This window comes from Marmota monax, unplaced genomic scaffold, assembly GCF_021218885.2.
Source record: "Marmota monax isolate L192 unplaced genomic scaffold, Marmota_monax_Labrador192_F-V1.1 WCK01_AAM20220418_F8-fsc00108, whole genome shotgun sequence".
Classification (NCBI taxonomy): domain Eukaryota; kingdom Metazoa; phylum Chordata; class Mammalia; order Rodentia; family Sciuridae; genus Marmota; species Marmota monax.
In genome coordinates this window covers 4,082,024-4,092,095 of record NW_026694593.1, presented here as the reverse complement: position 1 = coordinate 4,092,095, position 10,072 = coordinate 4,082,024, and positions in this window count along the sequence as shown.

Genomic DNA, 10,072 nt, shown 5'->3' with positions numbered 1-10,072 from the left:
TTTGTTTTTACATCTAATCCTATTCAAGGTGATCCTTCTCCATTTTAGAGTAATCTGCTTTATTTCCTGTTAGGTTCAAATTGAGAATTTACCTTTGGGCCCAAGAGAATCTGTGTCTGTGTCTATTTTGTTGTTGTTCTGTGATTCTTAGAAACCCCTGTTTCAGTGTTGCTCAATGAACTCGGCTTAGATACCTGTGACTTTATCCAGGGGCACTGATATGTGTTAAAAGTCTTTTCTCCAAGAGCAGTTTAGGAACCTGTTCTTGGCCTATGGATTATGATTCAGTAGGAAAAAAATTAAGCTTTACATTAAGACAGATGGATCATTTTAGTATCATAAGTTCGACATACTACCTGTAATTTGGTAAACTTTCTAAATTGGAGTCTGTTTCTACACCTGTGAGATGGGGCCAATTACAGGTATCTGAGAGTAACATGACATCATATTAGGATAATGCTTAGCACTTGATGAGAATTCAATGTATTTTCCTTTTTACTATGAAGTTTAATCTGTTTTAGAAAGATATAAATTAGGTTCGGGGGGTGATGATTCCTAGAGAAGATTCCTAACTCTGTTCAATCCTCATGGTTTCTCAGAGGCCAGTTTTTGGAACTTGGCCTTCAAAGGAATTTTTTCATCATGAAAAGTTCAGGAGGAAGATGGACCTACTACCTACACCAGCCAAGAATGCCGTCATCCACAGATTCCTTTCTTATTTTTTCCACATGATTATTGATATCTTGAGATTCATGCACTGGAGCAACAGGGTCTCACAAAGAGGATTCCTGCCAACATACCCAGGCTTTCTAAATACAACACTGGGGCTTCCGTGACTTGTTAGATTTAACTCAGATATCCCACCTGGAATCTTCAGATGCTTGCCGAACTCTGCTTAGAGCCATATCTTAAGGCTGAATCTTGGATGCTCATATGGTCCATACAGTCACAGTGTCAATAACTAGTGATGACAGTGTGAAGAAGAGATTGCTCTGCGATGGATTTGGAAACTTACTGACTAGTTAAGCCTGACTGAAGGAGAGGGAACTTAATTAGCACTGGAACTCTAGTGTTCACTAAATGAGCTCAATTACGTATTTTGACAAATTGCAAGGCACAACTGTAAGTGAAGCAGATGGTTTTCTTCTTTAAACAATCTAGAACCTCTGCAATCAAAGTAGTTTCCTAAAAGTCTCTATATGCTCAAAATGTTGCAGCACTTTGTGCATTTACCTTCTTTTGTTTTGGGAGGAGGGTACCAGGGATTGAACTCAGGGGAACTTGACCACTGAGACACATCCCTAGCTCTGTTTTGTATATTATTTAGAGACAGGGTCTTACTGAATTGCTTATCACCTCATTTTTTGCTGAGGTTGACTTCGAACTCACGATCCTCCTGCCTCAGCCTCCCAAGTCAATTGGATTGCAGGTGTGCACCACCGTGGCCGGCTGCATTCTTTTGAATATTATTTTGTGAGTAAAAATATTGTCCCTTTAACCATAGATGTGATTTTTGGAACTATTTATAAACATTTGGAACCAACTTTGTAAGTAAAAGGAATAACTGATAAGGTTAAAAAACAGGAGGTCCACTCTTGAGTGTGAATTTAAAGTAGTTGGACTCATTTCTTTGGTTCAGAGACGCTCAGCAATTCATTTTACTTCACTGAATATATTTTTAGAACTTTCTGTGGTTTCCCAACCCTTCTCTTTGTTACTTGCTTCCTAGAATGAGGCATTCTGAGAATATGTGAAACAGCATAATGAAGCCAGGTCCTCACTGAAGCCTGGCCCCTTGGGCATCAGGGAACATTGAAGATTTATATATGAAGTTCACACACACATTCTGTCCTCCCATTCTCCCTCCCTCTCTCTCTCTCTCTCTCACACACACACACACACACACACAAATGTATTTTATTAAAGATCTGAAACACGAAAGGCCCAGTGCTAAGCACAGTGTCTTCAATGAAGTTATATTGGTTTGGGATTAATTATGATTTTGGAATTATTTGTCATACTTCTCCAATGATCCTGATAGATCCTGTTTTAAAGGGCATTGAGGATTTGCTCTTTGCTGTTGACCAAAATGCCTTGTCTATGTGTCCTTAAATCACCAAAAATTTTAACTGGGGTCATATTTACTCCACAATTCACAATGGGGCTGTCTTTTCATGCCTTCTAGATGAGGAAAGAATTGACAAAAGTTCTACCACGGGCTGCCTAGGATGACACCTTTGAATAGAAGTAGGGAAAAATAAATTTAGGACCTCTGTGAGTTATGGCATCAGGATTAGATTTCAAATCACTTATTAATCCAATTAATATTATTAATTATTGCCATTATCTGTGATAATTTCATTTGTTCTCCCTTTAACAATTAACTATGTTTTTAAAATCTATTATAAGTAAAGTCATTCTACCTGTGCACTCATTCCTTGCCTCTGGCACTAACTGCTTGAGTGCTTCCATCTTTGGGGACTGCTCTGTTTATGTCTTTTCTCTGAGCAAATGGACTCTTTTAAGACAAAAAATAATAAAGTGAGACCTTTGGAAAATTGGAAAAATCACACCTACAGTATCCCTCTTTTTGTTTTTTTTTTTTAAGTGGGATGTTTTCTTACTTGTGGATTGCTGTCTTAAAAAAGGGACACTAGGTTACTAGTTTTGTGAGTTAATTGCAAAAGGCAAATAGAGTAATTATTTTATGTAACTATTATGAGTGACTAAGTTCTCAGAGATTCACCGTGTTCTGGAATCCAATCACCCCACCCAGTATTCTCAATTTTGTGCAAGTTGGAGTATAATCTATTACCTGAGGTTCCAGGACCCTTGACCTTGGGAGACCAATTCTTAGCTTTCTAAGATATTGAGAGATGACATTTCACTCATATCTGGGATGGGAGTGGCTTAAGAGATGGGCATACACATGGAAAATGGGTCTTGTGACCTTGGCCCCAAGAGGAGAAGCCATTAGCCTAAATTTCTGCCATGGCCATTCTCACACCTGTTCCCTGAGTCTGAACCACATAGAAGAATCCAGAGAAGACAAAGGGTAAGATTCTTAAAAGTTTATGTTTCATGTCTTCTCCCTAAAATCTAAAACAAAATCCAAAGCAGAGCAGTTTATCTCAGTGACTAAGAGCATGGACTTTGGAATCTGGCAGATCTGGGTTGCCTCGGTCACTTATTAAGTGACTTAACATCTCTGTAGGAGATGTTCATAGGGTTGTCATAAAGCCTAAAAGAGATAGCAAGTAAAATGCCTAGAACAAAATAACATTCAATAAATGTGCAAGTTGTTGTTTTTGTTCAAAAATTTTAAATTGCTCTTTTATATGTTCGATCAAAATACTGTATTGTTTGCATTTTGTGAATGACACTGTTATCATGAAACTTGCTGCAGTTTTGAGAGCTAAAATCATATGTCAGATATTGTGTCTGAGATTCATTATGTTTTGGGATGTATAGCACTGTACAAAAGTAGCCTCTGATTGGTCTGCCTGGAAGTGGATCATGGTTCTGGGTCAGTGAACTGGTGGACCCTTTGATTATAGACAATTATGATGCTAATGATCTTGATACTATTTATTATGGTGATGATAATGATATATATTGTGTCCATAATGGAGATAGAATCCTGAGAGCAGAACCATTTGAGGATTGCAAATCAAAGTATAGGCCCTAAATTTAGGATATATAGATTGTGTCCATCTTTCTCTTCCATTCAGTCTATTACTGATCCACTAGGGGAAGGGTTATAGAATGTATTTATCCTACTTCTTTAATCTATGATCTTACTTCCTCTGGTTGCACTCTCGTCCCTGGGAGCACCTCTTCCTGGCTATCTGTGAACCTTGGCTACTTTATCCTCACTACGAAGACTCAGTCTTAACAAATCTTGAGGCCATGAATTCTCTGGGATTTTATAGAGAGAAAACTTTTCTGTCCTTTCTCTTTTCATCAGACACCAGACTCTCAGCTGTCTTTAATGGATTATGGAATTTGGATTTCTCTACTTCCTGCCTGTAGGATTCTGACAGGCAAGTAGTGGTGAGTGGTTCGGATTGATCTAAATGGCAGATCAGAGATGTTTGCTGACCAACGGCCTTGGGTGAGTTTATATTCTACAACTTGTAAACCTTCTTTTACTTCCAGTAAATCAACTTACCGAGTTTCACTGTCTCTTTTACCTGAAATCTGCTCAAGGTTGTCAGTGGCAGGAGCTCAGCTGAAGCCAAGCCCAATCCAATTTAGTTCTCAGAAGCCAGAGGCAAGTTGAGTCAGGGACAAACCAGCCAAGTCCAGAACCTTCCTGCTGTAGGACTGGTTTGCTCACCTATTACTCCCATAACACAGCAATCTCGACCTATTTACCAGGCAGGATTGTGAGTGATAAAACAAGTTGGGCCTCCATTTTGAGAAGGGAGGGCCCTGTGGATGTTAATTTTAATGTAGAGTCTGTGGCTCGCACACTAAGAAACATAGATGTTGGTCATTCTCATCCACGTCTGCACCAAACCCACTTCAATGTCAGGCAATTGGAAAGGAGTCCTACAGGCTTTAATTCTTATACCCAAGAAATAGTCACAGGCACCGATACATGTTGTACCATTGGGAAAGGGACAGGAGAATACCCAGTGGTCCTACTGTGCACATGACAGTAGAAGAGCTAACCCCTAAACTTATCTGTCAAATATAAAAGACGAATATAACAATATAAGGCAAAGAATTCTAGATTATTCTTGACATCCTCTTTCTCCCCTACCTCCAAGGCAAGCTGTAGACAAATCCTATTGGTTCTACATTCAGATTATAATCAGAATATGTGCAGTTCTTACCATTTCCACTGCTGCCACCCTGTCCCACCGTCACCATGGGTTGCAGTACTACCAGCTTCCTAATTGATAGCCTACTTCTACTCTCAGTCCTCCACAGTCCGTCAACGCAGTTTAAACAGAAGTCTGAGCATGTCTTTCTTCTTCCTCACACCCTAGAGTGGCTTCTGTCACCAGCCTGAGAGGGACTCAGCATCTCGGAGCTCGTCTCTTGCTCTCTCTCAGTCTTTGCCATGGTCACTGTGGCCTCCCTGGTGTTCCATGGACTTTCCAGGGGTTCTCCCATCTCAGAGCTCCCTCTGTCTGCAGTGCTCTTCTCTGACATTTTTTCTTCACCTCCTTTAAGTCTATGCTTCATCATTGCCTTCAGAATTTTCTGGGAAAATGAAGTTGTGTGGATAAGATGAACCTCCTCACTTTTGTCAACTCCAGAAATAATAAAAAAAAAAATCTCAAAAGTTTTTAGCCATCATACCAAAGGGGAAAAAATGAAGAAAGCACTGTGATCGCCCAAATTTAAAGCCTGGAGCAAGTTCCCAGGCTTTAGGGACACTAGAGGGAATCCAGGCAGGGTCAGAGCAATTCTAAGTATTATATGAACTGATAAAACTATAAGGAGAAATACTCAATTACAGTCAGATTTTCAAACTTCTTTCTTAATAATTGATCAAACAAGTAGACAGAAAATGGGTAAGGATGTGGAAGTCTCGAAGAGCACTATCACCAGGTCGGCCTAATCGATATTTACAGAACCTTCTACTTGATAATAGCAGAATGCACATTCTTTTTTAAGTGCACATGGAATAGTTACCAGATGAAATTTTGGGACATAAACTAAGTTTCAGTAAGTTGGAATTATTCAAATCCTACAAAGTATGTTATCTGATCACAATGAAGTAAAGATAGAAACTAACAGAATCTATGAAAACTCAAATATTTAGAAACTAAAATACAATTCACAATAATTTGTGAATCGAGGAACCAATTAAAAATCAAATCATAAAGTATTCTGAACTGCATAGAAATGAAAAAACGAATATCAAGATTTGTGAGTTACAACCAAAGCAGTACTTAAAGGAAAATTTATAGCACTAAGTGTTAATATTAGAAAATAAGGACAGTATTAAATCAATGGCCTTAGCTTCGTCCTGAAAAGCTACGGATAAAGAAAATTGTGCCAAAAGTAAGAAAAAAATGATTTTTAAAAACAGCAATAAATCAACAAGTAGAAAACAAAAATTAATAGAAAAAAATTAATAAAATCAGAATATGGTTCTTGAAAAAGGTAAATAAAATTACAAAATGGTTAGCCAGACTTATTAGGGAAAAAACAGATTCTAATACATACTTGAAATTAGTATATACATACTAATTTCAAGAATGAGAGGGGATATCACATAATCTTAAGACCCTAAAAGAATAATGAGGGCATATTATGAATAATTTCATGCCAATATCTTTGATAATTTAGATAAAATGGAAAAATTCCTTTAAAGACACTAAAAGAAATGAAATATGCAACTATAATTTGTCAGCATATAATAAACTGAAATAAATGGTTGAACTGAGCAGCCTTGTATCTATTAAATGTACTGACTGTGTAATTAAAAACTCGTTCATGAAGAAGACTCTAGGCCCAGACAGACTCACTAGTAAATTCTAGCAAATATCTATAGAAGAAATGATACCAATTAGAGAGAGACTCTTCCAGCAATTGAAGGGGATGGAATACTCCCCACCTCACTCTTGATGTCAGCATTGCCTTGGTGCAAAACAAAGACACTATGAGGCAACTATAGACCAATATTCCTCATGAACATAGGAGCCAAGATTCTTAATACTAATTTAGCAAATCATAGTTAACAAAGCATAAAAAGCATAATATGTTAAGACCAACTGGAGTTTATCCTGGGAATGCCAGGATTGTTGAATATTCCAAAATCAATCAAGGTAATACATCATATGAGACATTATTGCTATCTTAATAGATGCCAAGGCAACTGATAGAATTCAACATCCATTTGTGATTTAAAAAAATCTCTAGGCTACAAACGAATAGAGGGGAACTTTTTCAACCAGATAGGAGGTACCTACAAGATTCCTACAACTAATTGTGAAAGACTGAAATCTTTACCTTTAAGACTAGAAGTACGAATCTCTCGGCTCCTACCCAATGTTTTCACCTAGTAAACAGATAAATAAAAATTGTGTCATAGCTTATACAATAAAATCAATCCCAAATGCATTATGCTAAGTGAGGAGTCGGGTTTGGAAGGCGGCACTCTATAATTCCATCAGATGACATTCTGGAAAAGGCAAAGCTATTAGGACAGAAATCCCATCAGTGTTTGCCAGAGCCTGGGCTGAGGAGACAGGAGACTATAAAAAGGCACAGGGTACTTTTGGTGGTAATGGAACTGTTCCGTATCTTGATTATGGTAGTTGTTATACAGCTATTTGTATTTGTTAAAGTTTGAAGAACTATATACCAAAAGTTTAAATTTGGAAAAAAATAAAAATAAATGTTAAAACATTAATTTTGTAGCAAGATTTTTTATTTTATTGGTTCTTTTTAGTTATATGTGACAGTAGAATTCATTTTGATAGAATTATACAAGCATGGGATATATCTTATTCTAATTAGGACCCCATTCTTAGGGATGTATATGATGGTGGGATTCACTGTGGTGTATTATGTACCTAGGAAAATTATGGCAGATTCATTTTCACTCTTTCCTTTTCCTATCCTCTCTCCCTTCCCCTCATTCTCCTCTGTCTAGCCTATTAAATATCTATTCTTCCCCTCTTCCCACTTATTGTGGGTTAGCTTCCACATACTAGTGAAAACATTTGGCTTTTGGGGACTGGCTTATTTCACTTAGCGTGATAGTCTCCAGATCCATCCATTTACTTATGAATGTCATAAAGTCATTCTTCTTTATGGCTCAGTAATACTCCATTGTGTATATACACCACATTTTTAAAAATCCCTTCCTCTGTTGAAGGGCACCTAGGTGAGTTCCATAGCTTAACTATTATGAATTGAGCTGCAATAAACATTGATGTGGCTGTGTCACTGTAGTATGCTTTGGGTTAAACTGAGGAGTGGGATAGCAGGGTCAAATGGTGGTTCCATTCCAAGTTTTTTTGTGGAATCTCTATAGTACTTTCCAGAGGGATCGCACTAATTTTCAGTCTCATCAACAATGTATAAATGCACCCTTTCCCTGGCATCCTCACCAGCATTTACTGTTACTTGTATTCTTGATAATCGCCATTCTGACTGGAGTGAGATGAGATCTCAGGGTAGTGAATTTGCATTTCTCTGATTGCTAGAGATGCTGAACATTTTTTCATACCTTTGTTGATCATTCATATTTCTTCTGTGATGTGCCTGTTCAGTTCCTTCGCCCATTTAATGATTGGGTTATTTGGTTTTTTGGTGTTAAGGTGTTTGAGTTCTTTACATATCCTGGAGATCCATGCTGTATCTGAGGTGCGGGTGGCAAAGATTTTCTCCCATTCTCTCTCCACACTCCTGATTGTTTCTTTTGCTGTGAAGAAGCTTTTTAGTTTGATGCCATCCCATTTATTGATTCTTAATTTATATGATTACCCTAATTGATACCCCTTCTCTTTATATAACTCCAATTGTGTGTATTTTGTCTATAGCACTTACTGTCATCCAATGTATCATATAATTTACTGATAATCTGATAATTGTGTCTCTGCCCTCCACTAGCTTGTGAGTTCTGTGAGACTTTGCTGAATTCATTTACTGCTGTCTTGTAAATACCTAGAACAGTAACTGGCACATGGAATGTACTAAAATATTTATCTAACGCATAGATAAATAAATAAATAAACCAAAATTTGTTATAGAAATGTTTACCTTTATCCTTTTCTGGTGTTTTCTCCTGACAATTCTCTCCACTTAACTATCTCTTCTACAAAACGGGGGTAATAATATGTCTATACTTATTTCAAAGGGCTATTGTGAAGATAAAATGAAAACAAAATTCCAAAACCTTGCTCTAAACCCTGTGGTACTATATAGATTATCATTATCATCGTTATGTTTTTCAGTCCACACAATCTTTAAGTATTTTTTTGGTCACCCAATTCTCTTTTCTCTGGTTATGTAACACTTACAGTCCCATATATACAATTTAGCATCTGTTCTTACACAATTGACTTGATTATTTTAAATGTGAATCATTTTGTCAGCCTAACTAGTTTTTAAGTTAAGAGAATAGAAATCATAGTTCCATATTGTGTTGTTTAAATTCTTCCTAAGAGATGATTTGGTTCTTTCAGCCATTCAATCCACAAGTCGACCCGTGCAGAGGTCCCAGAGTGGAACGTGACTGGCAATTCCATGGATCAGTCCGGAGGTCCGTGTGGTCGGAGCAGAGTAGATGAGAGGGTAGTTACTTAGAGTGTGCGATCCAGATCGTTAGGCTTTTACTTTAAACAAGATGGGGAGTCATTGTCAGGATTAGAACAGAGGAGTGATCTGATTTCCTTTTTCAAAATTTCACTCTACCCTTATGTTTTGAAAATAAATTGTGAGGGGGCAAGGAAAGGATTGCAGAGATGAGGTAGGAAGCATTGCGATCATTCAGGCAAGAGATGATCTGTTAGATGCTGAAGTATGCCCAAGTATGTGCTTGTTTATACACATAAAGAAACATAGAAGGAAAAATACTTTGTCAAATCACATGTTCTTAGCCCTTTTACCATACTTCCAAACTACCTAACATAGGTGCTGAAGAGACACTTGTTAATTCAAGGATTCGAATTCTTATATTCAAGCGATGGACACTGTGTGACCTTCTCGGAGGTATAAGATCATCTTATTCAGCTCTTGGGTGGAGGCACACCTAGAATATTTTCCAACTGGAAGTTTTAGTTCTGAGATGGTCAAGCCATGAGACAGAACTGCCTAGGGCTGCGGTACCACAGATGCCTTACCAGTGTCTCGTGTTGAGTTACACCACAGTCACGAGCACTTGGCCCAGGATGAGGAGCTGGCTTCTAGCCACCGTGGGGATGTACCAGTGTTCATCTGGGTCTCAGCACAGAACAGCCCCTAACACGCTGTCTTACCTGCTGGTGGGACGTAACTTGATTCACTATTATTGGGTTGCCCTTAGGGTCTGAAAAAATATTGTTTCTCAAAGATATTTAGGTTTCTGAGGGGAGAAGTGAGGGCCTCACCAGAAATGGATTTT